The 25,104-nt window shown below is 59.7% G+C and overlaps 1 protein-coding gene across 2 annotated transcripts in view; it reads right to left on the minus strand.

Annotated features, from left to right (window-relative positions):
- Positions 1-15,828, minus strand: part of FRMD6 (FERM domain containing 6) — a 35,592-nt gene extending 19,764 nt beyond the window's left edge. The window contains exons 1-2 of one of the 2 annotated variants that reach the window (XM_066998645.1): positions 15,625-15,828; positions 15,348-15,420 (exon numbers count right to left, since the gene is read on the minus strand). The gene's annotated coding sequence lies outside the window, so the exon portion shown is untranslated. Of the gene's footprint in view, positions 1-15,347; positions 15,421-15,582 lie in introns of both variants that reach the window. The other variant, XM_066998646.1, reaches the window with a different exon arrangement.
- Positions 15,829-25,104: the final 9,276 nt, after the last annotated feature.

The following is a 25,104-nucleotide window of genomic DNA, read 5'->3' on the forward strand; positions in this document are numbered from 1 at the left end:
ACGGAAACGCAGATGGAAAATGTAATAAATTGAACCTTTTCTTTCTGTCTTTCTCTTTTGGAGAAGGTTTGAGGGAGCTAATTGCATTGCGAGGCATGTCTCCGGAAAAAAAAAAAAAAAAAAAAAGGAGCTGTGGTTATGACCGAAAATATCATCCATATAAAATATACAGATTTTTTTCACACTAGATGTATTTATATTAAGAGGATGGGAAATAGCAGCTGTTCACTGTGATCCTGCATTATCGCCAGTCGAGTATCTTCTGTAGCAGCGTCTCAATATCGGCATTGTTACTGGCAGGAATCGCTGCACAGACGTGGAAGCTCTCTTATCTCATACATATTTTCCCTATGATTTTTGCTAATGGGATAAAAATTATAAACAAAGCTACAGAGTAACAAACAAATTCATCTGGTTCTCAGCGCCCAGCTCCTTTTTGCGGAGGCTGGGGCTGTCGCAGCCTGCAGCGCGCTGGGCGCTTCGTCCGGGGAGCGTTTCCAAATTCAGGCTGGGGCCGCGCTCACCCGAGGCATGTTCCCCATCGGCCCCGAGCATTAACACCGGGTGCCGCAAAAATAGCCGCCCGTTTTGCAAAGGAATTTTTAGGATGTCCCTTATGGCAAAATGTACCAGGAAGGGTCTAAAACCCCCGCGCGCAACCCCAAGAGGTTTGCTCCCTGACTTCTCCCATAACCTGGCCACGAGCTCCTCCATCTATGCCACTGATTTTGCACATAGTTTTCGTAAAAGCCGATGAAATGCAATTTCAGGGGGGCTTCCAGCTCTCTGCCAGCCTCCCCCAGTGTATATTTGCTTTTTAATAAACCATACCCAGAGGCATGCGCATGGCACCGGGGTGCGCCCGGGGACAGGGGTGTCCCCGCCGCTCGGGGGACGCTTGGCACGGCGGCAGGGCCACGGCTCCAGCTGCAGACGAGGTTTAGAAATTCTTCCCCGGGGCAGGCAGGACAAAGACGGCGGTCACTGAGTGGGGGAGGCCGGGCCCTGCTCGGCTTTGGGATGGTTTCTCAGCCCATAAAGGGAAGAAAATAAATAATGAAGCCCCGCTCGGCTCCGCGCAGAACCACAACAGCCACGCGTTGCTATAAACTCCAGCGAGGAGCTGGACCTTGCTGGGTCTCTTGCATTTCATGGAGGATTTCCAAGGAAACTCATCTTTTGCCCTCTCCCCTGGGCCAGGCAGACGCGTGCCCTGTCCTGCATGGGGGCAAATGGTGCGCGGCGAGCTGGGCATCCAGCTCTGAGCCTGGTGATCCCTGGAGTCTGTGGGGTCAATGCGATGGGGTGCGCCAGGGGCGCCTGCTCCGCAGGGACACAATCAAGCCCCTGCCTTTATTTGCTTTACGACCGAACGCCTGGGCACCTATGGGCGCCCTCCTCGGGGTTTTTGTCCTGATGCTGCCTCGATTCTTTGATGTTGGATGAGCGACCCCCCCAGCACCGTCCCGGTCCGTCCCGGTGAGATAGGCGGTGGGCTGGCAGAGCTGGTGCCCCCCAAGCAGGAGCCAGCGCTGGGTGACAGCAGGTCCCCCCGCCTGCTCCGGGGCTCGCAGGGAGACTTTGGGCACATCCTCGGGGTTACGGGGCTGGCAGAGCGTTGGGAAAACCCTCCGCAAGCCGAGCTCCGCAGCACCCTTCCGCAGGGGAGCGGGAAGCAAGGGGTGGCCCCCGAGACAGCCCCGCTGAGCGCAGGGATGGCCAGCGGTGGCACGCGGCCATCGGCGCCGGGGCAGGAATGCCAGAAATGCAGAACCACCCACGGCTCCACGGCCGGGGGGGGACCGGCCACGCTGCGCTCCGGCTGGGCACCGGGAGCAGCGGGACGGGGGGTCCCCACCGAGGGGGGGTGCCGTGGGTCTGGACCCCAAATCTCCCTCTCTGTTTCCCCCGCTGTCCTCCGTCTCTGTCTGGGAAGTCGGGATGGATGAAAAGGACACGAGAAGCGGTTTCGTGTGGGGCTGGAAAAAGGGAAAACCCACCCTTGAGTGCACCAGTGTTGGGAATACGAAGAAAATCGAAGCATGAGTCCTCGCTGCCTGGCAGAGGCCGGCGTTCACCCGCTGCGTGCGGCTCTGCCGGCGGTGCTGACGCGGGGTTTTCCCCTCATCTCCCCCCGTATTTACAGCCGCCTGCCACCGAGGATCCTCTTCAAAACCCAGCCGCAGCAGCCGGATGCGAAGGGAGCCTGTGAGATTCCTCGGGACGGCCCGATGGGAGGGCGGGCTCGCTTCGCATCAGGTGCTTGTCATTGCCAAGTTATTGATAAGGCAATTAGTTAGTTCGGGGGGAGCAAGCTGGCGAGGCCAGCAGGGAAGTGCCGTGGCGTGGGTTTGGCTCAGCCCCCTGCACGACGAAACATGCTGCACTTTGCATTTCCAAAAACAACCCCACCAAAATAACCCTTCTCCCTCTCCCATCTGCATGCTTTCCCATTTCTGGGGCCCTAAATGGGCTTTTTGGGGGCTCTGGACCTGTTTTTTAATCTCCCGGAGCTGGCAGAGCTGCTCCCCGCCTGCCGGAGCTGCTGGGAAGCCGTGGAAACGTGTTGTAATGCAGGAAAGGCAGCGGCCGGCAGGGAGGAAAGATCACAGGAGCGGGGGGAATATTTTTAGCCTGTCTGCGCGCCTGCTCGCCGGCTTCCCTCCGAGAGCTGCAGAGCCACCAGCCGATCCCAGCCCCATCCGGCGGGGGGACAGACATTCCCGGAGGCTTCTCCACGGCAGGGGCTGGGATTTTGGGAACCCCAGTGGGGTCCCCCCGCACGCCCCAGCGCAGCCTCAGCCCTATGAGACATCAGCGAATCCACGGCAGCAGGGGGCTAAGGAGCTGGGGGAGAAATCGGGTCTGGGAATCTGCTGAAAAATAATTGCAATTAATGCAATTTGGGCAGGGGAAGCACCCGTCCGGGGCCAGGGCACAGGGGGTGCCACAGGGGCGCACCTGAATCTCCTGGCTCAGCCCCCCCAACACATGTGCTTTCAGCCGGAGCCCCCGGCAGCGGGTTTTGATTACGGACTTGCACAAGGCAGCAAACCTCTCCCTCGCTCCCCGCTCACATTTGGATGCAAACTGTGGGGACGGGGTTAAAACGTCGCACGGGAGGTCAGCGACCAGCCTCGCCCCCACACTGGTGCAGCTGGAGATGCTTCCTCCGCCGGAGCCACTCCGTTTGCACCCGTGTGCGCTCGAACCTGGATAGAGGAGGCTCTCACCAGCAGGATTTTCAAAGCAGGCAGGATTCCAGCACTGAAAGAGGCTTGGCCCCAAAGCACGGGGCGAGCTGCCTGCTGCAATGTGGCTCAGACAACCCCACGTTGCATCGGGAGCTGCAGACGACCGCTGCTCAAGGGAGCGCACGAGCAGGCAGGGTGCAGGCAGGAGCCGGGGAAACAGGGCTCTGGCCTCGTGCTTTGTAAATTTCTGGGGCTGCAGGGCTGTAAATATGCAGGAAACCCAGCCCACGCCAGCCCTGTCCCTGCCAGCCCCAGGGCGAAGCACCCCGTGCCAACGCACCCCGTGCCAAAGCACCCCACACCGCGCTGCCTTGCGGCCACCCCTCGGTTTCCACTCCCGCGCTCTGCCTGGCAGGGGGGTGCCAGCCCGTTTGGAGCCGGTCCCCAAAGGGGCCACCAGCACAGCGGCCACCCCAGCCCCAAACCACCCCTGCCGGCACCGCGGGTGTTTGGGCTGTGCCTCGCGGGAGGGCTGGGAGAGATCCCGGCCGCGCGGGTCCGCCTCTGGAGCAGACCACGGCGCGCTTTAAGTGCCCGACCAAACACCCCAGGATTATTAAAGGGTGGACTGAGCAGGCCCCTGCGAGGATCCGTGTCTCAGCTAACGTTTCTCTAGAGGGCTTCCACAAAGAACTGTCAAACTCCTGGTTCCTCAGCAGCAGGCGGGACACAGCACAACGCGGCTGAGCTCCCTGGCCACATCGCGGGGGTCCCACAGCCCCACGTCCTTAACTCCAGCTCTGGTCACCTGTATTTCACCGCTTTTATTTCGGTATTTTGGGTCCCTCCTTTTGCAGGGAAGACACGTACATACGCACACGTATACGTATATATATATAATGCAGGTAAAGGGAAAGCACCCTGCATCCCCACCACCACAGCACCGAGCCCATGGGCTCCGCACTCCTCCCCAAACCCCCAGCTGCAAGCCGCCTGCCTGGCAGTTTGGGAGCAGTTTGGGGGCAAAACCTGGGGGGACTCCTCCTTTAGGGGAGGGACAGTGGGGTGCTCAGAGCCGCTGCTCTGCCAGCAACAACCCAACGAGTGCACCCGTCTCAGGGTGATGCTGCCCACAGACCGCAGCCTGGCGCAGAGCGCGCCCGTGACCAGAGCGCAGCTCCCAGCGCCCTCCCGAGCAGCAGGGCACGACGTTTTGCACCATCCCTGGCACAGACGTGGGCAGCGAGGAAATGCTCCCCGCTGTTTGGGTCTGAAGGGCCACGTTCAGCAGAAACGTTCCCCAGGCACGTCGCTTCCCCGGGAAGTGGCAGCTGCGAAGCCTCCGGCTGGCCGCACGCCGCACTTGTGGGCTCGCACACGGAGCTCCTAGTTAACAGGACGAAGGGAAGAACGTGCTTAAATCGTGAGTCAGGCACGGCCCCGGGCCAAAACGATACGGGGGCAGGCTGGCATCGCCCCGCAGTGCTTCGTGGCAGCACAGCAGCACTGCTCCGTGCTGCAGGATTCGGCCCCGACAGCCACAGCATCTCCCCGTGCGCTCGGGGTGTCCCCGCTGGCACCCGGCGGGGCCAGGGGACGCGGGGCCAGCCGGCCGGGGCCGAGCAGGTGGTTTCCATCTGGGTTTCTCCAGCTGGGGGGAAATAACACCGGCGGATGCCAACGGGAGGCCCTGGGGTGAGCGCAGGCAGCGCTGGAGGTGCCCAGGCCACCCGATGTGGGTGGTGGGGGTGTCCTGAAGGGGCAGGAGCGGACCCAATGCCGATTCCAGCCGGGGCCCTACCTCTCCAGGACAGGGCTTGCGTGGATTTCAGAGCCCTGGGAAACTCCTTCCCCCCCCCTCTTTCCCAGGTCTCTGGGCGCAGACTGTTGGGTTTAACCGCGGAAATAACCAAAAGAGGAGAAATCACCCATCGCATCCCTGCACTTTTCCCCAGCCCTGGCATTGCTGCAGCCCCCGGGGCTGCATCCCTCGCCCCCCCATCACAGCACTCCAGCCACGCTCCCCTGGACCACAGCATCACAGCGCATCCTAAAGCCCAGGCAGGTTTTTGGGGTGGCTGCGCACAGCCAGGTCCCCACGCCGGGCACCCCATGGCAGCAGGCAGGAGCCCTCACGGCGCCGCTGGCCCGAGAGCTCTTCACTTTGCAGAACAAAGCTGTTTATGAGCTCTATGAGCGCAATAAAGCAGAAGCAGCTGTGGCTACTGCCTCCTTTATGGGATTTTTTTCCCCTGCTCCTCTGAAATTTTATGATCCAGATATAAAGACTTAGAAGAGAGCACTGACACCCTTTAACACGGTGGCATAAAATGCACATGTTCCCGGGATAAGAACCTTCCTTTGGGCGTCGCTTTTAGTGGGAACCAGTCTCATCTCCTTGGCATCACTTTACCAGCCGCTCAGCAGCCAGGCTGCGAGTTTCCTTGCACAATGCCCTCTTTTCACGGACTTTTTTTTTTTTTGGGGGGGGGGAAAGAAAGTGCCTGGAAGGCCACGACAGTGCCTGGCGGCGGGGGAGAAATCCCAGGTGTTTCTCATTCGGCACTTGTGTTTGCACAGCGCTTCCCCGGGCCAGCAGGGCTTGGCCCAGGGCTTTACACGGGAGAAGGAGCAGGGCTGGAGGATGCCGGGCTCGGAGGAGGAGAGGCGCGGGGAGCAGCGCTGCCACACGCCCTGACCCCCGCCCCCAGCCCCGGCTCGCTTTGTCAGCACTTGCTGCGTTTAGTCTTAGTGGTTTTTTTTTTTTTTTTGCCCTTTTTTTGCTTCTGGTTACGCTTCTGGACCCCTGTGGCCACGCGTCCCAGCGGGGCATGGCTTGACCTCAGCCACTTGCTCCATCCCAGCCCCTCGCCACCTGTTTTGCGCCTCTCCACGCTCTCCCCTGTGCCAACGCAGCCCCCAAAACCCCTCCTGCTGGCAGTACCCCCCTCATCTGGGCACTGTGCAGGAGGAGGGTGCCCCCAAGCACCCCGCTGGCACTCCTTGCTTTGCATCCCTCCTGCCATGGCAAATCCCACTCCCGTGATTTACGCCGTGTGCCCAGACGTTTAATCACACGCGGAGCGGCTCCTCCCAGGTCGTCGGTGATCAGGGAGATGCTGCGTTACCCTCTGGCGTAATTACTAATGGGAACCCCGCGCTGATCTGGCACTTTGCATCCGCAATGCTGCCCGCGAGCCCCGGGGTTCGTTAGCTGGGCAGGATCCGGCCGTGGGCATCTGGCTTTGCACTCCCCAGCACACCTCGGGCTGGAGCTCAGCCCCCGGGAAGGGCTCGAGATGGAAAAAATGCACCTGAAAACACGGGAGCAGAGAGCTGCCCGGGCAGGGCACGAGCCCCCGGAGCCCACGCTGGGTTTGTGCTGGTGGAAGAGATACAGAGTGCCACAGGGGGCTGAGCAAAGGGCCGCATCCTGCCCGTCCCGTGAGAAGGATTTGGCCTGGGGGAGCAAGGAGAGACGACTCTGCCCCTCTCTGCGATGCGCCGGGGGAGCTGGGTACAGACCCACCTGCATTCCCCCCCTGCAAAGCCCCCGGGGGCTTTCTGCGGTGCTGTTACACCACTGCGAGCTGCTGGTGTGAATAAATCAGCCAGGGGGAGCAGGATTGGACCTCCCATGGTGGGCGCACGCAGGAGGAGGCAGCCCTCGCCCACCACGGGGATTTGTCCCCATTTTACGCCGACTCCGTGCGGCCCCACAGCCACACATCCCTTTGCTGCAGGCTTTTTGGCTCTCACGGTATCAGATCCAGAATTGTGCCTGCGCAGCCAGGGACACCTAATAGGTGCCCACAAAATCGAGATAGAGAAAATGATGCTTGAAATACGTTTTTCTCCAAGCGTAAGTCCCTATTTTCCAGGTACAACCAGGCCAGGCTCCAAGGCAGGAGAGGCCTTTTGCCTTCCTCCCTCGCCGAGCCCAGCAGACAGCCCTACCTGCGGAGCAGGATCGGATGCTTCTGCCACCTTCCCCTGCTCGTGTTTGCGACGGGGCTGGGTCTTAAGCCGCTGCATTAAAAACACAATTAACAATTTGCATTGGGCTTCACGCCCAGCCCGAGCCGATACTGCACCTCCTCTGCCCGCGTCCGCCAGGCACCGCCGTCACCCTCGGCACCTCTGCGGCAGGGATCGCTCAAAGCTCTCCCGCCAGCACGCGTGTCTGTGCTGCTCCTTCTCCCTCCGAAACGGGGCAGATCCAAAACAGGTCCCCAGGGGCATCAACACGGGAAATGCTGGGGTCTGCGGGACCAGCAGCACCCATCCCGGCGGCTCCCATCCCAGCGGTGCCCGTCCCAGCGGCGTGGGAAGCCTCCCGCAGCCTTTCCAGGTGGGGTGAGCGTGCAGGAGCCATTTAATTACACGGTGCCGGGTGTTTTTCTGGTTGCAGAGGGCCCGGCTGCATTTGCGCTACCCAAGCTGGATGTTTTCAGTCCTGTTCGGCAGCTAATTGGCAATTAATGATATCTTCGCATGGCGCAAATGGGTTACTAATGTTGCAGATCTGTTTTTTTTTTTTTTTTTTAATGTCTTCGCATTTGCTTCTAAGTACAGCGACGCTTTGAGAGCTGGATTCCTTTTTGCTGGGGGCTGGAAACACGGACGGCTGAGGATGCAAAAGCAGGTAGCGCTTCCAGCAGCACCTCCCTGCAGCTTGGCTTTGCTTACGCCGGCAGGGGAGGAGAGGAACGCCAAGAGCTTGGGGTGGGAAGACGCAGCGGTGAGCGCTGCGCCGGGGTTTTCCACGGCCCTTTCGGCTGCAGCACACGGGGCCGTGCCCGTGGCACAGCCGGCATCGCTTTGGCAAGCACCGCGCCTGCACCTGGCTGGGGTTAGCGGCAGGGTTTCGCTCCCCTGCTGCACGTCCCGCGCGCTGCCGCCAGCACGGGGATGAGGAGGGATTGGGGTGAGGAAATTTGGTGGCTTTAAGTCACTGGGACGCCAACCCGCGGTGCTCTGCCGTAGGACAAGCTGCCTTCTTACACTGGGCTGAGCTCCCGCATTGCCAGCTCCCTTTAGTCTGGGGGGAGCAGAGAGCTCGCGTCGGCCCTGCCTGTGCTGCTGGCTGCGAGGTTCGGGGCGCAAAGAGGCATCGCCGGCTTGGCAGAGCAAGAGAAAGGAGCCAAGCTCTCCGAAAAAGAAGGAGCACGACGACAGCAGTGTGAGCACCTGCACCTCCGTCTCCCTCCGAACCCGGGGCTGGTTTTGCAATCACATCTCCAGGCACAGGAACGCGCACACAGGACATGGAAAAACGGCCAGGGCCCCGTTTTCCCCCGGTCTCTGCGATTCCCAGCGAGAGGTTTCAACATCCGGATACCAGAGGACCGGGAAAATGTAACTCACTTGTAAAATTGGCTGTCGAGGGGGATTTTTCACAAGTTGGGGAAGCTATTTGGGAAAAAAAAACAAAAGTAGTTTTTTCCCTGCCTCTGCCCAAAGGTTTCTGCTTACACTGAGCAGGCTCTCCGAGGAGGAGCACGTCAGCAACCACTTTCCTTCCCAGGGTATGCATGAACTTCTCCAAAAAAAAATAATAAATCTGTGTTCCTTTGATAAATCATTTGCATTGAAGGTAATTAAACTTTAATCAGCACGGCCAAGGAAATTCAGATTTTTCCGTCGGAGATGAGATAGGGACGGACCGACGGTCTATCAGATGGAAGGCACCCCATTAGGGAAATACCAGCAGCTTCCATTTGCTCCTTGCTTCAGGCCGCTCAGGACCACAACACCCTCGGTGCAGTCCCAGCATTTCCCGGCTCTGCCTTCCGACTGCCAGCCCCCACCCCAAAACGAAGCTGACCCCCCGTCGTGGTGGTGAAACACCGCCCAGCCAGCCGGCGGGGTGGCTTCTCCTTCCCTCTTGCAGCAGAAAGCAAGACGGGGAAGAACGAAGGGTTTGCCGGGGCAAACAGCAGGAAAATTCATGCATTTTTCCAAGCGAAACGATGCTGCTTAGATCACGGGGATAAAAATTACCTGCTTGCTCCTGTCTGCTTCCTTATGCCTCGGTTACAAACCCTCGGTGCTGGAAGCATCCTCCCCACCCAGGCGGGGAAGCCGAGGTGCTGCTACCTGCTTATTAGCCGAGCTGGATCAGCCGGCAAGCAGGCAGGAGCGCAGGCAGGAGGGTGCTTCCCTTCCCTTCCCTTCCCTTCCCTTCCCTTCCCTTCCCTTCCCTTCCCTTCCCTTCCCTTCCCTTCCCTTCCCTTCCCTTCCCTTCCCTTCCCTTCCCTTCCCTTCCCTTCCCTTCCCTTCCCTTCCCTTCCCTTCCCTTCCCTTCCCTTCCCTTCCCTTCCCTTCCCTTCCCTTCCCTTCCCTTCCCTTCCCTTCCCTTCCCTTCCCTTCCCTTCCCTTCCCTTCCCTTCCCTTCCCTTCCCTTCCCTTCCCTTCCCTTCCCTTCCCTTCCCTTCCCTTCCCTTCCCTTCCCTTCCCTTCCCTTCCCTTCCCTTCCCTTCCCTTCCCTTCCCTTCCCTTCCCTTCCCTTCCCTTCCCTTCCCTTCCCTTCCCTTCCCTTCCCTTCCCCTCCCCTCCCCTGCCCGTGGGGACAGACCTCCTCCTCCAGCAGCTGGAGCAGAATTGCAGTTTTTCAGCCAGCCCGGGGCTCTGGCAGGCTGTTAGCTAACACCCAGGTTTTTGGGGAGGACGGGGTCAGGCTGTGCGGGGCTCAGCCGGGCGCCCGCCCCGTGGGGACGCGGCACGTGGCCGACAGCCCCACTCGGCCGCTTCCCTGGGGACAAAACTCCCCGAAAGCTGAGCGTGGAAACGGAGCGAATCCAGCCCTGGGGACAAGCTGTTTGCAAAGCCACCGAGTGTCCCTCCTCTCCCCTTGCTGCACGTCCCTCTCTGCCCATAACCCGTGGGGACGCCCGAACATCAGCCCGCACCCTTCCCGCGGCACGGGGCACCCGGCTCCGTAGCCGGCGGCCTCGTGTTCGAAAATGGGCACGCTGAGAAGGGCCAGGGAAAAAAAAAAACAAGCTTAAAAATGTTGGTTTGCTTTCTGGGACTGGCCAAATGTGGGACGCGGTGGGGGGAATGCTGGCAGAGCCCCCGGGATGTGCCGGGAGCAGCGTGGCTCCGGGCCGCCCACTGCGCGGACACGGGAGGGACCCCTGGGACCCCTCTGCGCAATGGGGTGATGGCTTTAGGGGGTGTCACAAAGGCTCACGGGGCAGGAGCAGGGCTTGTGTCACCTCTCCCGGGGGAGCCAGGGATGAGTGGAGCAGAGGAGGAGGACGGGAGAGCTCCTTAGCTGGCGGAGGCTGACTCACGCTGACTCCAGCTGCGAGCAGAGGGCTGGCAGCCGCCGTTGTCGCTGCTGCCCCCACGCGTGGCCGGGCTGCGGGCATTCCCCCCCCCCCCCCCAGGACACCCACCACCACTGCCCAGCATCGCCCCCAAGCCATAGGGGGAGCTGGAAATCCCCGTTTGCCCCCAGACTGCCCCAAAACGGTGCACGGCACGCAGGCGCAGGCATGGTTTGGAGCCGGGGGGGGCCTCTCCTGCCCGGGCTGGCCGGGGGCTCTCGCACACCCGCAGCTGTTGACTCCAAGCAGGGAGGGGAGCGCATATTTTCACCTCAAAACTGGCTAATTGCAGGCAGCGGGAAATTCCCCCTCCGCAGAGCCAAAGCCTCCGCGGTGGGAGGAGAAGGAACGTTTGCCATCGGCGCGAGGATCCTGAAGGCGAGCGCTGGAGCCAGCAAGCGTGGCCAGAGCCCGCGGCTTTCCACAAGCGTGACCAAAAGGATGTTTTTTCCACCCAGATTGAACCCTGATTGCATTATGCAACAGCGCAGGGGCTCGGCTCTGCAGGACTCAGCTCTGCAGGGCTCGGAGAAAGCCCTGGGAGAGGACAGCTTGTGGCCACTGGCGCTTTTGGGAAGCTGCATGCCCCGAGCCACCCCCTGCTCCCCACGGTCCCAAATGCTCAGTGTTGGGGGCCGGGCTGCACCCCATGGCGCAGGACGCCCAGTGCCCCGCAGGAGGATGCTGAGCTCGCTGCACGGCTCCACATGTAACAAGCACGTGTCCCACCCCAAAACGTCTGAACCTGGGGGTCCAGCGGGACACAGCAGTGCCAAAGCGGCGAGCCGTGCTGCCCGGCGTGTTGCTGCATGCTGGCGGGGAGGCAACGCTCCCCCCCCGCTGCCTCTCGCCCCCGGCTTCGCCTCGTTCCTGCCCGATGACGGGCGCGATTGCTTCACCCAAGAGGCTCCGGCCATGGGGAGAGAGCAGCCGCCGGTGCCCCTCGTCCCTATCCCTGTGCCCTGGGGCTCAGGGGAGCCCAATGGAGGGGCACGGCGCAGACGTGGGGTGCGTGGGTGCTCTCCTGTGAGCATGCAGCAAGGAAAGGGATGCGGGTTTTACTCGCTGCAAGGCCGCCGAGGGCGTCCCCTGAGGCTGGGGAGCAGCTGGTGTCACCTCTCTGCATCCCCATTTCCAGCCGGTGGGGTTGAGAGGAGGTGGTGGCTTTGGGGACAACGGGGGATGTCCCCTGTGCTCCCTGTGCAGCAGGCTGCAGAGTGCCAAATCTGACAGGTATCTCCCTACCCCTTCCTTGCTGGGGTCCCCCAAGGGGGAATACAAGACCACAAAGCCAGGGGACACGGGTCAGGCATGCAGCACTGTCCCCACTTTTGCAGGAGAGTCTCCTGCAGGGTCTGCAGCGCAGGGAGGTGTCGGACACCCGTGGGCACAGCGCTGGAGCCATCCCCGCTGCTCTGACCTGAGCTGGTCTGCGTTTTGCAACACCAATTACACACGTGCCACCATACGGCGACCTGCTGGCCCTCTGCTTTAAAAGCAGGAGCTCTGGGTGCGGGCACAGTGGGCAAGCCACGCACGGCACAGCTCACATCTCCTTCTGCAGCCGGTGGCAGCGGGCCGGGCATTTCCAGCCCCAGGCTCGGGTGCTGACCCCAAAATTGCCAGGCTCAGGCTTAACCAAGGTGCTGCCATTTTATTTGGCTGACGCTGGGTGAGGGCAGTCCCACCTCCTGCACAGGTATGTAGGAAAAGAGAGAGAGAAAGTTTGCCACTGAGTTGGTTGTTCCCCATCCCCAGAGGCTTTGGCACAGATTTACTTTCCACTTTTTAAATTTGTTCTCGCTCCCTTGTTTTTTTAATAATTTCAGCCAACGTGTTATTGAAGTTTTTCGCCTCCTGACAAAACCCGGGCTCCACGCCAGCGCATATTTCTGATAATTCATCCATTATTAAATGAACTCAAAGATTTGACTTAAAAAAAAACCAACAAGGCGCGGGACGTTCGCATCGGCGAGATGCCGTTCGCAGCTCAGCTGGGAGCTTCTTCATCTACAAAATGTTCTCCCCGAGGAAAACCCTCCTCGTTCACCACGCGAAATCCATATGCCTTGCTCCTTGAGCTGCAAACCCATTGGGGGTGCCAAAACACAGGGGTCCCGTGGCACGGCCCTGCCGGGTGCGGGCGATGCTCTCCGGGGCCGATAACTGCCCTCGGTGCGCTGGGTGCCGCCGGGAGCGTCCTCGCCCTGCCGGCGGGCTGCGGGGCCGACCCGCGGCCAGGGACACCCGACTGGCTCAGCCGGTCCTCTCCAAACCCGAGAGCGAGGAAGATCTGATGGAGAGGGTGGGGCACGGCAATTACAGCCTCCTCGCTTTAATAACCCTCGCTGCTTCCCCGAGTCCCTATTTACATCGTTTTCGTAACAGAAGTAGTAATTAAAGTCTCTCCGCTCAGGTCTAAACAACAGCAGACCCTCCTGTTATTAAAAACAGAGAGCCAAAGCTGAAAATCAACCCGATCTTTACGGGCAGAGAGCCTCGAAACCCTCTCTATGGGAGAGGAGCTCAGCAGGCTTTAGGGCCGCGTGCCCATGCTCTACCGGGGAATGCATGGGATCAATCGGGTGGATGTATGTCCATGAGATGCTGGTATGGAAAACAGCTTGGAGAACAGCCCCAGCCCCTTCTCACCCCACTTTTTAGGATATTTGCACCCCCCTGGGCTGCCCCTATCAAAAGGGAGCAAATTTTTCTGGGGGCTGCAGGCGCCAGCTATGGGGCAGCTCGGCAGCAGCTCGTGCCTGACCCAGCCCTCCCCTCGCTTTCAAGAAGCTATCAAAAGAATTTGAGAAAATTAATTATTCACCAAGACTACTAATTAAGCTGATTTCCTCTGCGAGGGCATGGAAGGAAACGAGCTGGAGAAGCTCTTAATTGTTTAAAAAGAGCCGTCCCACAGGCGCGGCCTCCGACGGCCCTGCGCGGCGCCGGGACAGGGCACTTTGCGAAAAGGGACGGTGGCCTTGCAGCTGGCCATGCTTGCCAGGTGGAAAAGGCAGTGATGTTTGAAACCCGGGCTGGGATCCTGGCTGAAAACACCGGGCAGCTGGAGGTGGTAGTGCAAAGGGAAAATGGGAGGCATGTGAGAGCAGGAGGGGGTCAGCGAGGTGTGGGGATGTGCGGACCCCGTCTCCTCCTGCCCGTCTGGAGGTGCACAAGTGTGGGAGCACAGGGGACAGGCGGGGAAGGAGTTTGGGGTTGCTTCTGCTTCTGCCTGAAACAAATTTCACTACAAAATGGCGCAAAGAGCGGCCGAGCAAAGTGATGTGTTTCGACACGGAGCACGGGGCTTCGTCCTTACCCCCCCAGCTCCAGCGGAAGAGGTTTGCGAGCACCACACCGCTCTGCGAGGCCTCCGCAAACCCCGCGCGGGGATTTGCATGGGTTTGGCTGCGTGCGAGCCACAAAATGCTCCCAAACCGCATCTCGAGCTGGACGCACCCAGCGCCACATTCCTGTCCGCTCCCAGGGCTCGGGGGGCCCTGAGCTGAAAGCAGCGCAGACGAAAGCTCCTGTTACCCCGTGCACTTGCTTTCTAAACACCACCAGAGCTCGAGGCAGGCCTCATCCTGCTCTGGTCCCACACAGCGGGGCACTGGCTGCCGGCAGCCACAAGCAGAGCGGGGCCGGGGCCCAATATCCGTGGCCAGAAGGAAGGCCGAGCGCCAGCTCTCCGTGTCGGGACGGTTTGGGCAGTCCGGAGGTGACACCAGCCCAAACCACCTGAACCATGGCTGCCATATACACAAAAACCACAGCAGTACACCAGGCCAGAGCTGGGAGGCCCCAGCCCACCTCCCATTTGGTGGCATGCCACAAGCTGCTGGTGGCAGCCAGCGGGGGACCCATCATGGCCCCGCCATCACCGCAAGGCCGGCGCTGCACCAGGAGCACCCCGGGGTGCGTGGGGAAGGGCACCCACCAGCCATGCCCTCCTGTCCCCACTTCATCTGGGGCCAGCAGAAGGCCTTCCCAGGGCCTCTCCTTCTCTTCCCGTAGGGGCCGAAGGAGAAAAATATTTCAGGGCCTCGCATGGCGGTGCAAAGGGCAGAGTTATTTAAAAATAAGCAGCTTCGTTTCCGAGGCGTCTCACCAAGAACAGCTCAGTGGTCACAGCACAAGAGGGCACCCATCTGCCCCCCAGTCCCTAAGGCCACCTGAAGGGGCACCGAGAGCCCCCATCCCACAGGGACCTGGCTGTCGGGGAGGGAGCGGAGCTGCCGGAGCACAAGATGGACGGTGCTCGCAGGCAGCCCGCTTTTCCTTCCCCGAGTACCACCCTCTTCCTCCCCGCCCGCCTTTCCTCCTGTTTTTCCATCGGTGACCCACAGGACACATTTTTTTGCCCTTTTTTCCCTTCTCATCCCCGAACGACCCACCCCGGTGCCGCTTTGGAAAGCACCGCCACAGACAATGCAAACAAAACCGAATCCAAACGGAGCGATCCAAGCCAAACAACCTCACAAAGAGAGCCTGGGGGCTGGGGGATATGGAGACGGCGCCGTCCCCACCAGCACCCCGGGGCCCTGCACGGCCCCAGCAGCCAAACACCCCGACGGGACACAGGGAAGGAACACGTGCCCCGTGTCCTCGCCAGGAGAAGACAAAGCTCGATAACGAGATTGCCCTGAGATCCTCCACTAGAAAGCGCTTACAGCCACAGGACAGGCATGTCGTGGTGAAAGACACGTCCCCACAGCTCGGCCGGGTGCCAGCCGAGATGCCCCCCCCAGAACCAGCTCCCCACCGGCACCACCTTCCCTCCCTCACCATCACAAACACGCGCCGGCTTTCCTACCTGGAGCTGGGAACACCTACGAGTCGGGTTCCTCCAGCAGCTCCATGGCGAGCTCGGGGCGATCTCAGCAGAGCTGGAAGACAAAACCACCGCGAGGAGAGCTCAGTGTCCCGCAGAGGTGCGATGGCTCAGAGCGGGCTCGGCCGATGGGAGCCCATGGTGCGTGCCGGGGCGCACCGCGTCCTCCGGGGCTGGTGAGGCTCCTGGGAACCGCGCTGCGCTCCGAGGGACCTACCCTGTTTTGACTGGTGTCCAACTCCGAAGCGCGTGTTCTTACCTGCTCGGTGGAGGCCGGGGGAAGGCTGGAGAGCCTTTCTGGGAAGCACATGGGTCCCCGCGGGGTGTGGACCTCGGCAGCTCCTCCTGCTCTTCGGCCGAACGAGGGTTAGGGAAAAGAGGCGCCGCGGAGTTGCAGCAATCTGGAGGAAAGGGGCCGGTGGTGCGAACGCTCCCCGCGGCCGGTGTCTGAACAGATCTGCCGGTTGGTTAACAGTGGAGCTCTGATCAACAGGTACATTGATGTCAAGCTGGGACTTGTCTTCTCGGAGAGGAAAGGGAACAGCAGAGATTACTAAGCGATGCAGGAATGTGGTTTGTTTAATATGAGCAATCAACACAGAAGAGTAAAATAATGACAGATGTGCAATCACATTTCCTGAGTCTAAAACCATGAGATAGAGAATTTAAACACCACTTTTCCCAAGATCAAGAAGAGGAGCCGTTTGGCTAAGAACTCATTTGGTTACTAATTTCCTTGGCATTAAAACATGCTTCCCGAATCTCTTGACATACTTTGCCGAAGCGCTCCAAGGACGGGGCTGCTCCCCGGAGCTTTGAAGTGAGGGCAAGCAGGGCGAGAAGATGCTTTGGAAACACGGGAACGCCGGCTGACCAGGCTGGCCCGGACCAGAGATTCCTGAGCATTGCTTAATTGGATTATTTTAATGAAAGATGGCAAGAGAAATTTCACGTGGCTCCTCATCGGGGGAGTGGCGAGCGGTGGGAGGCAGAAATCGGGATCTCAGTTAAAGCAAGCCTTCCAGGGCAGAGGGAAAGCAGCCATTTCCCCAGGAAAAGCCTGGCTCTTGTGGAAAGCCAGAGACTGCCCTGCTTGGGTCTCGGCTCCCAGTCGGTGCTCAGCTCGGCCATCCCCCCGCCGTCCCAAAGGTCCCGGGTGCAATGACCACGGGGACACGGCTGCCGTCCTGCTGCAGGGTGCAGTGAAGGTCTGGGAGGGATCTGTGTCATCTGCTCGTCTCTTTTTTTTTTTTATTATTTATCTCAAGATCAAAAGCGGGAAAAGCGCCAAACAAAATGGGAAGGGTGCCACTGAGCGCAGGAGCCAGCTGCAGAGGGACTCTGCTCTGTGCCTGTTCTGGATTTAGGAAGCGTGTGGTTTTCCCCTGGCTGAATTGCCAGCCCTGCCTCTGCTTCCCCTCCCTGGCTTTGCAGGGCTCGTGGGCCCAGGCCGTGTCACCCGTGGGATATCTCAGGTGGCCCCAGACGGCTGCAGAAAAGGTGCTGGCGAGCAGGAGCCCCCAGCGTATCCCAACCTCCCACCCCAAGGTGGCAGAGCAGGGCAGGGGCCTCCAAAGCATGCCCTGGCACGGTGTTGGCCCGGCAGGAGATGCCAGACCAGCCTGAGATGCTGGGGGGGACAAGACCGACTTTGGACCTAGGTCAGGTCCAGCTATTTTCCACGTCCAGGGACAGAGCCAGAGGAATGGTGAGCCGGGGGCAGAGCTGAGCAGCGAGGACCCTCCAAATCCAGCTCCACCTTCTGGATCCTCACGTCTCCGTGGGGAGCCCACCTCCTGGTGCCGCTGTGCAGAGTTTGCAGGAGTGTCCCACACCAGCTCTCCACACCACCGCGGTCTGGAGGGAGCTCACGGACATCCTCCAGCCAGCCTGGAGAACACTGCCCGTGCCCTCCTCGCTGCCTCGCTGCATTTCAGCACACGCAGCGCTGCCTCCTGCCCTGGGAAAGGCAGCTCCAGCCCCTTCGATGGGCTTTAATTACCCCGACAGCCTGCCAGCAGCTGCGCTGGTGACACCCATGCTGCAATTAAGCCTCGCTTTCCCCCCAAACCGTGCGGGACCCAGGCACGGCTCGCCCCATGCCCAGGGCGCAGACGGGCTCCTGGGCGCATCCCGCAGCCCGCGGCTCCCGTCCGGGGCTGCCACTTCGTCGCCGCCTGCTTCATTAAGAGTCACCTGGGGTGGGATTTGGGTGCGAGACGAGCTGAATCACACCCCGCGAGCCGGTCCCCGCTGCAAAGGGAGTCTAGACGGCGGGCCGGTGGGGAGACATCTCCTCCCGGAGATACCTGCGCGAGGCTCCCACATCAAAGGCCCCGCCGCACGGCTGTAATTAAGCATCCCCGGGGCAGGAGGGTGAGGGTTTCTCCCAGCACCGGCTGATCTCCCGTCACAGCTCCATCCTCTGCCACCGTCCCGGGAGGCTCTCGTGGCCACAGCAGGGGCTCCTCGTCATGCCTGCTTCGTGCTGACCCTGCTCAGAGAGCCAAACCCTCCTCTGCAGGCAGGTCACGCTCTGCTCCCAGCTTCTTGGCTCTCCTGCACACATCAGGGGTGGAGATGCAGATGCGTCAGGAGCTCCTTATAACTCATTTTAGTGCCAATTTACCCCAAAATCCAAGGGGGAGCCCGTGCAGCAACACCAAGGAGGGCTGTCCTGCAGGGCAGAGGGGAGCTGGAGCCCTGGAAACCCTTGCAAACCTGCAGCCTGCCAGCGATGTGCATGCAGGCTGCAATTTTGGCTGCACAGAAAGCACGGGAAAGCAGCCATTTAATCACTCAGGGGAACCTGCTTCGTGTCGCTCCTTGCTAGGAAGCACGTCTGAGTCTCATCCTCAGCCACGCAAAAAAATAAAGCAGGAAACGCAGTGCCCGGGCAGGACACAGAGCATGCAGCTGGGAGATGTTGGATAACGTTCTCCCCTTTCAGCAGGGCTTTGTACAGGTGGATCATCTCACAGAGCCAGCTGGTGAGCACAAAAAGAAAGAAAATCACCCCAAGCAGGAGACACGTAAGCCCCGGTGGGCAGGGAAAGAGGGGTCAGCTGCTGGTCCCACCTGCCAGCACCAGAAGGGCCGTGCCTAACACGGCCTTAACAAAAGCAGGAGCTCACTTCTCAGCTCGCCACTGAAAACTAAGCTCTGCAGAGCATCGGCAAAGCCCACATTAAAGGATTAAAGGTGGGCGAGGAGATCCCGGCAAGCTGCTGTCATCTGAGAAGCCCCGGCGAAGCAGAGGGCACCGTGGAGAGATCAACCTCTCCATCCACAATCCGGGCATCGCTGCAAAACCACTGCTGGCAAACGGTGTGCAGGCACAGAGCGCACCCGAACCAGCTGGGGGACTTCTGTAGGGAGCTTAAAAATAGCAGGAATGTAAAGAAAATGTTGGATGAGAATGGGGATTGCTCCTCCATCCAGCCGACTGCTCAGATGCATAAACCCACAGAAGGTTTTTTTGGAGGTGTGGCATTTCCCCGCACCCAGAGACCTGCTGGGCCTTAAGGGAGGTGTCCAGCACCACCCCAGGATGCCCCCAAGGCTGGAGTGAAAGCTGCTGGTCCCAGCACACGGCAGTGTGTCCCTCCAGCACAGCCCCTGCCTCGGCAGGAATAAAAGTACGATAGAAACTCTCAAGAAAAACCCTCCTTCCAGGCACTGCCTGTCCCACGGCGAGGGCTGGCTGTCGTTAACCTCCACGCAGGGAAAATTGTCTCTGCGACCGCCTGCCTCCCCCGCAGACACGCCAGGGACCCGTTCAGCGATGCACCAGGCACATCAGGTTTTTGGGGAGCTATTGAAGCCGTCCTGCTGTCCCTGCACAGCCCCGATGGCTGCACGGGCATCTTCCCTTCCCACCCCGCAGCTCACCGGCCGGATTGCCTCGGAATCTATTTCCTTTTTTTTTGTTTGTTTTATTTCCCCAAGAGGCCACTTTTCAGCTTGTCGGTCCCTTTTTCTACCCGCCGTCAAATCCAAGCTCTGCTGCAAGCAGAAACTGGGTGACCCTGCCACAGCTCCGTGATGGCCTCGTTCCTCGGGAGAGAGGCGAAGCAAACTGGGCCAGGGCGACACAAGAGCAGAACGCCCCTTCCGAATGTGGAAACCTCGCTTGCAGCTGAGTAAGGGTTTAAGGCTAGTAATTTGCATGGACCAAGCCAATGCAAAATGACTTCGATGATTCATTCCGTCTCCAGCCCGGTCTGGAAGTCGTTGCGGGCTGACTCAGACAGATAGATTGAGGCGAGGGGGACAGTGTAGACACGAAGACGGTACGAGGTGCGGCGGCGTGACTTTTGGGGATGATTTATGTCCCCCCATGCAGCCGGAGCTCACCCCAACTTGCTGCGCCCACCCCATGGGACTTCAGGGGCCGAGAAGCCGGGGCTGGTCCCCAGCCCGAGTCCTGACCCGGGAGCAGGAGATCGGCGGCACGGCGCTGCCTGCGGAGCTCTTCCCCTCCCTCACACGGCTTTCTGCAGCTCCTCTCCTCGTACGGCAACTCCGGTTTGCATGGGAGGCAAGAGGAGTTACCCAACCCCGCTGCCCTGAGCAGTCGCAGGGCAATGGGTAAACGCAGGGACTTGTCGGAGCTGCAGCTGATTTGCAGATATTTATTTGCTTATTAGGTCACATTTGGCTAATAGCCCCTGCGATGCTCCGCGGCACGAGCTGATAAACCTTCCCTGGAGTTCCACCGGCACCTTGCTCGATGGGCAACTCGAAGGCATCCCTAATTAAACCAGCTTTGCCTTCCTAATGCAGCCCTGGGAGTCAGCCAGCGGGGCAGGAGGCGTTCCCCCGGCTGCCGCCCTGTGACAAGGGCAGGCTGGCCACCCACGCCACCGCTGACCTGCTCGGCCCTCCCACGGGGCCCGAGCTCGGTGTGCGCATGCTGGGTCCTCTCCCACCCTTTTTATCGTGGCACGGGGTTGGAAGGGGCAAGCAGGGGACGGGAGGACCCTGGCACACAGCATCCCTGCAGCATTTTCTGGAGCATCTCCCTCCTGGCTGTCCAGGACACGAAGCATTCAGCCTCCTTTTCCCATCCCGGCTGATTCCCACCCCCGGTACCTCCTGATGGTCCCGACCTCCCTCCCAGACCCTGCTCATCCCTTCTCACCCCCCTGCTTTGTGTCTCCCCACCCCACCCAGGTGCTACCCACTTTGGCACACGGGGATGGCACAGCCGAGGCGCTGCCCCGACGCACAAATTGCAGGCACCGGGGGTTCAAGCCCCGAGCACGGCTCTCCCCCAGCCCCTCGCCTTTTCCTCCACCTCTCCCCTCCCCGACCAGCACATCCTCGCCCGCGTGTCCCATCCCCGGGCACACAGACAGCTCCAGCTCTCCCCGGGCGAGCTGCTCCCCGCGGCGGGGCCGCGGTGGTGCCGGTGCCAGGTATGAACTCAGAGCGTGACTCAGCCGGCCGGCTCAGGCCGAGCAGCACCAGCCCCGCGCTTCCCTTCCAGGCCTCCAGCTCAGCCCGGCACAGGCTGTTCCGCAGCGTCAGGGAAGGTTTAGTTAACTTGAAATATGGCTTTTTAAACGGTTTGTTGCGTCGCCCCTCCTTTGGGCTGCAGCTGGTAGGAGAGGATGATGGAAATGCAATCAAGGAGATCGTTCCGAGGTGTGGGTTTTTTTTCCTAATTTTTTTTTTGCTGTCTGGGTTCAAGGTTCCCCTGCAAGACCTTGGCACTTGCTCTGCGGTGGAGACGTGCAACGTGGCAAGCGCTGCAAGATGCGGTCCATGCCACGGGACGGAGACGGAGCCTCTCCCCTGGATGCGGGAGGAAGGGGCTGTGCTGGCCTCGGGGTTCCCGTGGGGCACGGGGCACCTTGCCCTGCCCAGGGCTCACGGCACCTGGAGAAGAGGACCCGAGATGCCCCAATTCCAGCCCGGCAAAACCATCCCAGTGACTGCAGCACCCGCGGTGTGCCGAGCACAGCGGGGCCGGGAGGGCGGGCAGGGTTCAGTGCTGAAACGCCTCATTTGGGGGGGGTTTATTTATTTATTTTTGAGAAGAACACTACAACATGCTTGGTTAGGAGGGGCCGTGCCAGCACCCTCCCAGTTTCTTGGGTTTGCCCCTCCACCAAAAGCACCCGTACCTGCCCTGGCACTTCATGATCTCTGAGACCCTTTTGCTCACCCATGCTAACAGAAAAACATCTCCCCGTTAATAAACTCTGCAAGAGCTGCCGAAATCCCGAGCGCCTCTCCGGCCCTCAGAGCGCTCTTCTATTTTTATTCCTCTTTCTGCATTATTGCCTCCCCTGTTTCGCTGTGGAGGCCGTTGTAATATAAACAAGCGCAAAACAAATGTGAATTATATTCTTGTTTTTATGAATTCTAGAGAGCGCATTCACCTGGCCTGCACAAAGCGCTGGTCGTTCGCCCTGTTTCCATGCGGGGCTGCTGGGCACGCATCCTCCTGGAGGCCAGGTGCTTGATGGTGCTTAGTTCTGGACTGGCTAAAAAGCCCTATTTTGGCATGTTCAAAGGAAAAAGTTGTCCTTTTATTTTTCTTTTCTTTATTTATTTTTTCCAGCTGGGTCAGTTACGTCACTCCAACGCTTAGCTGAATTAATTATCATATTATTTTATATTATATAAAAATATGCTTAAGAGGAGAGGGTAGAAAAGATGAAACCAGCACCCACTTCTCCATAGCGTTGGGCCTGCCCCAAACACAGCGGATCTCAGATTTGCTTCCTGCGCCCAGGCTGGAAGGTTTCTGGGGGTCTCATGGGGCAAGGAAGCCCAGAAAGGTGAAAACCAGCGGATTTGGGGGCGGCTGCAGGATCGCCCCATGTTTCCTCCGGCGTTACTTGCAGAGCTGAGGGAGAGCAGCGCTGGGAGGCTTTTGTTTGGAAGAAAGCCCCAGGAGAGAGAAGACCCAGGGAGAGGCATCACCTGCAAAAATGGGTCAGCCCCTAGCAGGGACCTGTTTAATTCAGCACCCTTCGCATGAGGAACGGCGCTGGGGCAGGTTTTGGTCCCACCCTCGGACACTTTGCAGCGGGGAGCTCGGGGCTTGGGGTCGCTGGGAGCCTGCTCCGTGCCCTGGTTGCCTTCTGGAGCAGAGAGGGAAGGAAACAGGCTGAAATTTCCCGGGAGGCAAACTTCCAGAGAGGAACCAGACATTGGGGTGGATCTGGACCTTTTGTTCCAGCTCCGATTAAAACAGCGCGCCCTGTCCCCACGAGGCAGGCTTGTACCTCTTTGTACCTCTGTAGGTTTAAACCTCGCAGGTTTAACCCCTCAGTATTGCAAAATCACATTTTTTTTTTGCCAGGAAAATCGCTTTTTGGCTAACGGCCAGCCCACGGGAGCCATCAGGTGCGGGGCGGACACCGTCCATCACGGCTGTGCCGGAGGGGAGACACCGCGGCGAGCAGCCCACGGGTGCCAGAGCATCCTCATCGCCCCGACCTGGGGCTCACCTGACTTTGGGCACAGCAAATGTGCTCCTGAGCTGCCTTTTACCGTGTCGGGAAGTTTTGGTCTGCCTCAGTTATTCTCTAATTACGATCCAGTGCATTGCTCAGCACGAGCTCGCCAATAGCCCGACCCGCGCGGGCAGACGGCAGGAGTCAGATTTTGCCCCAAAACGCCTGTGTTTTGGGACCTCCTCCTTGCTGGAGAACTTCCCCCAGAGAGCTTTGGGCAAGACGGGCTTTTTCCCATTTTCTGGACTCGCAGTGACTTCATCGTGTTTCCTCAGCGCGGATTAATGGCAAAATGTGTTAATCCGGCGATTACGTCTGCGGGAAATGTGAAAGGGCAGCGGTGTGGGGAAAAGGGGGTGTAGGAAGACATGAGAACATCGTTCCCCTGCCACAGGCATGAAAAAAAAAATCGCAGAGAAGTTCCACTACGATTCACAGGGAGTTTCAGACGCTTTCTTAAGGACTAACATTCTGATTTTTAACCTGTGCCGTGCAAACATGTCTGCTCCATCCCCAACAGCACCCAGCCGGGCTCCGGATGAGCTCCCCATGGCTGACCCCGCAGCCTGGATTTGGGGTGCCCACACCCCCGGAGCTGCTGGGGTACCCCATTTCCACTGCCTAAACCCCAAGGGGCTGCACCCACACAGCCACAATGGGGAGAGGCGCACCCAGGTGGTGATTTTGGGCTGGAAACGCAGGATTTGCGGAGTTTGCTGGCAATGCCCAGAAAGCACCACTGCAGGCACGGCCTCGGAGAGCTATCAGAAGGCAGCGGGGCTGTGAGATGCTCAGCTCAGCCCCAAAACGAGCATCTTCACTGCTCCCTCCTAGTCACGCCGCTGCTGAGAGAGGAGCAAGGGCTGCCTCCCTCTCCCCAGTCACCTCCGTGCCATCCACCTCCCAACAGTTTGTTTTAATTACGCAATTACGGTGTGTACAAAGCCTTCCGTGAGCTTCGGTGGGTAATTAAAACAGATGGCGAGCTTAATGGGACCAGCTCCTCCTCCTTCTTTTAATTAACGTGTTAACAGTTTACGGGCTGGCTGCAAGCCCTCCTCCCACGGAGGTGGTGGAGGTGTCCCCGCACCTCGTGGGTCACCGCCACGGTGTCACGCACCCACCCCGGTGACACAGGCACCCGGCGGGGCTGGACGCAGGGGGTGGATGTTGGGTGTCCCGGCACACGCCGGCCTCTCGCAGGACCAAGGAAGGATGCCTCAGGAAGGAGAGCACATACGATCACGCTGCACCAGCCATATAAACCCGCGGGTGACCCTACAACGGGCCGTGCCCCTCGCCGGGCTCCCCCTGTGCCCCTCTCCGGCCAGAGGGCCGCGCGCCTCCGGCCCCTCGGCTGCGCGAGGAGCTCGTTGCTACAACAGGAATCGCAGAAACCATGGAAACTGCTCGTCTCGGCCAAACCCAAACTTAGCTGTATACACAGCATAAAATTTAGTTGCTTTAAACTCGCATTTTTTGGCTCAACCCTCCCGGCCACATCCTGAGCCCGAATGGATTGAATTACCGAGCGCAAAATAAATTCCATCTGAGCGGGCTGCGGCCGTTGTCTCCCCAAACAAAGGCCGAGGTGTTTGCTTTGCCTTTTTTTTTTTTTTTGTCTTTATTTTTTTTTTTTAATCTTCTGGAAGAAAACGAGCAGATTTTGTCAGAGAGGAGGAGCAGAGGCCGGTGCGCAGGGCAGAGCCACACCAGCTGGATTATTTTGGGGCTGACGTCGTGATGCGCTGGGCCATCACCTCCAGATGCTGCCACCTCCGGCATCCTCCTCCTTGTCACCCGACGTGGCAGTGCCACCTCTTTTTGCCCCAGGAGCCCCTCTCCTCCTTTGAGCAGGGACCGTGCACCAGGTGCTGCACAGAGGGAAGGACTCAAAGCGTTTCAGAGGGTGGTAGCAGGGGAACTTTGGGCTCTCTTGTAGCCCAAATTGGGCAGGAGAGAAAAGAGCAAGGGGCAGGGGGTGGGAGGATGGGAGAGGGGAGCAGGAGGAGGTGGCAGGGGGCTGGAAGGGAGCTGCGAGCACCCAGCACCAGCACCCTCTGCCAGCCAGAGGCACGTCACAGCCATGGTTTGTGAGGACGTTTTGGGGCTCGTTTATTTCTTTTTCTGATGGAAATATCACCGTGAGGGATTGACAACGCGGAGCCCGGCACAGGCTGCCCAGAGGGGCTGGGGGCTCCTCCTTGGGGAGCTTCAAAACCCACCTGGCCGTGGGGCTGGGCACCCTGCTCGGGGGGGGCCCTGCT

Source organism: Anser cygnoides, chromosome 5, assembly GCF_040182565.1.
Source record: "Anser cygnoides isolate HZ-2024a breed goose chromosome 5, Taihu_goose_T2T_genome, whole genome shotgun sequence".
In the NCBI taxonomy this organism is placed as follows: domain Eukaryota; kingdom Metazoa; phylum Chordata; class Aves; order Anseriformes; family Anatidae; genus Anser; species Anser cygnoides.